Here is a 5,365-nt window from a genome sequence, read left to right on the forward strand (position 1 = left end):
CAACTCTCCACAATGAATGTAATCATTATGTACTGCAAATGTATTAATAATAAAAAAGAAAAGGTTGGCATACAGATGTTTTAAATGAAAATGCCTCTTTCAAATAAAAGAAAGACAAATTATATGAGTGCAACACATTGTGTATTAATCAGGTCCCCAATTATTCTCTTTTATTGCTAATGCCCTTATTTCAGACTAAATACACAGCTACAAAGGGTGCTAATAGGAAAATATAATTTTTCATTGATTTAATTAATACAAAAAAAGGCAGAATGGAAAAATTAGAACAAAATAAATTGATGCAATATAATGAACAAGTATATGGGACAAACAAACTAATATTTTATAAATGTCCACTGCTTTCAGGTTGGCAAATATTCCTCCTGCTGATCACATAATGTGTTTCTGGAGGTGCTTTCTCAAAGCCCCCTTGACTTCTTTATTCCTCACATTGTATATAAGGGGGTTTAACATTGGAGTGATGATGGTGTAAAAAGCAGAGACCACCTTGTCACGGCCCAGGGACTGGGAGGACTTGGGCCCCATGTAGATGAACATGATGGTGCCATAGAACAGCCCCACCATGGCCAGGTGGGAGGAACAGGTGGTAAAGGCCTTCTTCAGGGCCTCGGGGGCCTGCATGTGGAGCACCGTGGCCAAGATGAGTGTGTACGAGGCCAGGATGAGCAACATTGGAACCAAGAGCATCAGGATGCAACAGATGTACATGAAGAATTCAAAAATTGCCGTGTTGGCACAGGCCAGGCGCACCAAGGATGGGGCCTCACAGAAGAAATGGCTGATCTCCTTGGCATGGCAGTAAGGGAAACTCAAAGTGGCACCAGCCTGCATCAGCCCATCCAGCCCTCTCAGGAGCCAGAAGCCTGGTGCCATGTGCCAGCAGCACTTCTTGCTCATGAGGAGGTGTTAGCACAGGGAATGGCAGATGGCCACATAGCGGTCATAAGACATAGATGCCAGGAGGAAGCATTCCCCGCCACCCAGGGTGAGGAACAGGAAGATCTGCATCCCACATCCAGCAGGGTAGATGGAGTGCTTGTGCAGCAGGTAGTTGCCTGCCATCTTGGGAATGATGGTAGGGACCAGCATCATGTCCATGAGGGAAAGGTGGCTGAGCAGGAAGTACATGGACGTGTGCAACCGAGAGTCCTCCCAGATGAGAAAGATCAAAAGACTATTGCCCACCAGGGAGGCAAGGAAGATCACAAGCACCAGAGAAAACAGGATTTGGTGGAGCTGTGTGTGATCAAAGAGTCCTAGAAGGATGAAGTTCACCCCTGTGGTGTAATTTGAATATTTCATGACTCTAATCAAACTGTAGGAAAGAGGAATGATTTAGAAGTGAGATATGATCTTAAAAATAACTTGTAATTTGCTTTAAAAGAAATACTTGGCCAAATGAAATAGAAAATCTCAACATTAGAGGGCTAATTGGTATTTCATTTGCTGCCAGAATTTTTGCCTAAGCATTCCGTTGTCCATATCTCCTGTTGCTGTACTATATTTTTAATTATCTAGCTATCTAAGTATCTATTTATCTCCAATCCAAATGAAATGCCTAGTACTTTAGAATACTTTGCCAGTATGCAACACTTAATCATAGCTTTAAAATATTATTTAATTCCAGTTGGCTATAGTTCGAGTATTTCTCTGTTGAAGGAGTTTTGTGTTCATATATATTAGTGTATGTTGATGTAATGTATCTCACAATTACGACCTTTGACTTCTTCTCACATACTGGTTTAAGATAATTTCATAAAATTTCTTTCAGTGCCATGACAATTAAAATTTTAAATTAAAACAAAGGAAACAAAATATTTGATGTATTAGCTTTCTTGTTGCTGGTGAAAATGACTGTCATACAGAACTTAAAAGAGAAATTTAATTTGGTTCCCACTTTCAAAGTTTCAGGCCCTGATCCACTGGCTCTATGGTGGGAAAATCTTGGTACAGGGGCCTTTTGAAGCTAAGTTTCTCACATTATAGAGGCCAGGAAACTGAACAGGAAAATACCAACAGGGAGGGTGGGGCTAGGGACCAGATACTGCCCTCAAGGTCATGCCTCCATGACCCACACAGGAACATACAGAATTGTGTGTTACTGTGCTCCCAGGCTGTGCTCACACCAATCAAGGTGACAATCAAGGTTTACTGTCACACATAACTATTTAAACCATACTTTGCCATCAGGAAAACAAGAATGGCTAAATTTCTCTATTCCAAATATGCAAGGAGCTGATTCTCTATACTAGCATCTGCTTACCATGGATACTGATCCACAACACCAACTAGCATGTAATTCATGACTTCCTTTCCTAATTAAAGGAGTGTTGGTGAACAGAGATCCCTTATAACACTTAACATTTATATCTAACAGATAGTTTAAATAATATTGAGTTTAAGTGCTTATTGTAAAGAAAGTTAATACTTTCACAAAGAAATATAACCTAAATGAATATAAATTTTTATTAGCAAGATTTCTAGCTTATACTAATCATACTTTTTTAAAGATTGGGATTCAAAAATAATAAATAAGACTTATCCAAACCAACTTCTTCACATAAATTTAGTGTGAATAATCAGCATCTCTATAAGCAAAACATCTTATTCAATTCCAGGGGTAGCTTCCTATCAACTTGCATCTCTGTCCTATATGCAGCTCATTGATAGATGCAGGCATAGGCACGGATGACTTTCTTCACATACCTGTGTAAGGTTTACATTTTCCCACAAATTACAATTATTGAAGAAAGCAATAGAGATTGCCAAGAGAATTATATTTGAGTTTCAATCATAATCTATCTATAGCAAATCATTTTTCAGATTTTCACTAACTTAAAGCAAAATTTATAAGCACACACCTGAATCTTAATGACTATTACCATATTTTATTGACCATGTATACAACTAATATTCTGTTTCATTTATATGCTCAGATTTTCTTTAGTCAAAATAAAAGTTGATGTAATCTTGTTCAATAACAAGCTCTGTTAAATATATACACATATATATGTACATATATACTTATATATGTCACCAGTTTAATAATGCTTAACCATTGCATTCCATTTGTAGCAGTTCACACAAATATAGTATATATATATATATATATATGAATATTTAGTTTTTCTATAATTCTGTCAGCTATGGATAGAGTATTTCTCATAAACAATCTCAAAGTGTTTTCCTTCAGAAGAAATGCATTACTTATTTTTTCAGTGGCATCAGCTGTGAATTTGAGTTTAAATTATTTCATATGAAATAATTTGGTGATATGTTAGGCAGTTATTATTACTAGTTATAGAAAAGTGAAAAGAATTTTTGTTTTACATGTCCCTTAAAGATATTAAGGCAGATAGAAACCATTTTATTTCTATTTTTTTAAATTTCATTAATGTTTTACCTCTCCATTTCTTTTAAAAAATTTTTATTTAATTTTTATGTTTATTACTACATGTTTTCAGTAATTAATGATCACATTCATTATGGGGACTTGGTAGATGTATATAACACATCTTAATAATTATTCATTCATGTTTGTGATACACAATGAATACAATCACCTTTGCAAGTGGGTAGACATACACATAGCATCTTGATTTTTGTGCTTCTCCTCTCCCCCTTCTCTCCTACCACTTTTGCAAATTTTGATATATTATATTGGAAAAAAATTCTTCTGTTTTTTGTAATTAATATATATTGCTACATCTTATTATTTGTAAACATTGCAACAATCTTTTCCAAAATGTTTTATAGATGTAATCATAAATTTGTTACTCTATTCTGATACAATTTTTACATCTTATGTATTTGGGTTACTTTTTATCACCATTGGTTTAATATTAATGCCTTATATTAATTAATATTAATGCCTTATATTAATTGATTTTCTTATCTAATTGTTCTGCACAATATTGGGATAAACCTGAAGATTGTTGATATATAAATGATATCTCTAATCATCATTAAGTTTGCTATTATTGGACTAAAATTAAATTATTGCAATAAAAAGACAAACTTACAAATCCACAGGTTAGTATTCATTTTTGCAAATATTTATGAGGTTTAGGGTGGGTCACCAACAACTTTTTAAATTACCTTAATTTTTTAGCCTTGGGAGACTCACAAACATGTGTAGAATGTTTCTGGCCTCAGCTTCCTTTGATTTCACTTGGTTTAGAACAGTCAAGTGATATCTGTGGTAAAATCAGCTTCCCTGTCATTTTCAAAATATAAATATCTGAAATGTAATTTGAAAAATCTGTGTGTATTTATAATTGAAGGAGGTGATTTTAAACTACCAGAATTTTAAAACAATCACTGTCATAAAGCATTTCAGTCCCTGAACAAACAGGTATATTTTTATAGTTCCTAAAGAAATACCTATATATTTCACATTAACCAGCAGGAAATCTCAAATCTAGAAATGTAAGTCACTTACTGAGTAATGCATATCATAAAAATTAAATAGCTGTTGCTAAATTATCTTCCTTAATACAGTAGAACGTTTTTGTTTAATTTTAAGACTACTAAAGTATGAATTTATAGGCTCAGTCTTTACCCTTGAAACTCTGTATCTCTAATTAGTAGTTGGGTCCAGGGATTTAGTTCAGTGGTGCTGCTGCCTGCCTCCCAAGCACAAGTCCCAAGTTCAATCCCTAGTACCAAAACAAAACAAAATCTAATAACTAGTTGGAAAAAATTAGGCAATTAAAATCAGCAGAAGCTTCCACTTTACTATGCATAGGTAGGATGTAATAAGGCATCTACTATAACATATTCAACCCTTATGATTATCACAATCTGTGTGGCATTCTAGTAATACCCAAATTAGCAATAGTTATTGTCTTAAAATATTATTTAAATTAGCCCAGGATAGATAATTTCCACACAAATATTTTGGAAGGAAAAATAACATATAATCCAGAATTAACACATAATATAATTTTATTTATTTTTTAAATAAAAAAGACAGTAAGAGAAAATGTTTTCAGCATCTCCTTAGACTGCATGTCATCGTCCTTTGATGAATTTCCTATGAATATATATCAGGTCCCCCAAAACATGGTGAATTTAACAATTGTAAGGGCATTGAGTTATTTGACTATTACTTTTAAAAGCTATCATATATATACTAATATAATTGAGGAATTATGCAAAATGTTAATGGATCATCAAAATTTACATTAAAAATTCTTAAATTCTTTCAAATTTATCAGCAACAAATTAAAATATAAATTGTATAATATGTTTAATCACAAAAAGATTATTATACAAAATTAAACATAATTATAATTTTATAGATCAAAATCAACTTCAAGTTCAGAAGATTTGCCAGGTTTTT

The 5,365-nt window shown here is 33.4% G+C and overlaps 1 pseudogene; it reads right to left on the reverse strand.

Annotated features, from left to right (window-relative positions):
- Window positions 1-375: 375 nt before the first annotated feature.
- Window positions 376-1,329, reverse strand: LOC101708960 (olfactory receptor 2T33-like; annotated as a pseudogene).
- Window positions 1,330-5,365: the final 4,036 nt, after the last annotated feature.

This window comes from Heterocephalus glaber, unplaced genomic scaffold (genome assembly GCF_053883595.1).
Source record: "Heterocephalus glaber isolate CG9 unplaced genomic scaffold, H.glaber_assembly_v1.0 deba00001673, whole genome shotgun sequence".
Classification (NCBI taxonomy): Eukaryota; Metazoa; Chordata; class Mammalia; order Rodentia; family Bathyergidae; genus Heterocephalus; species Heterocephalus glaber.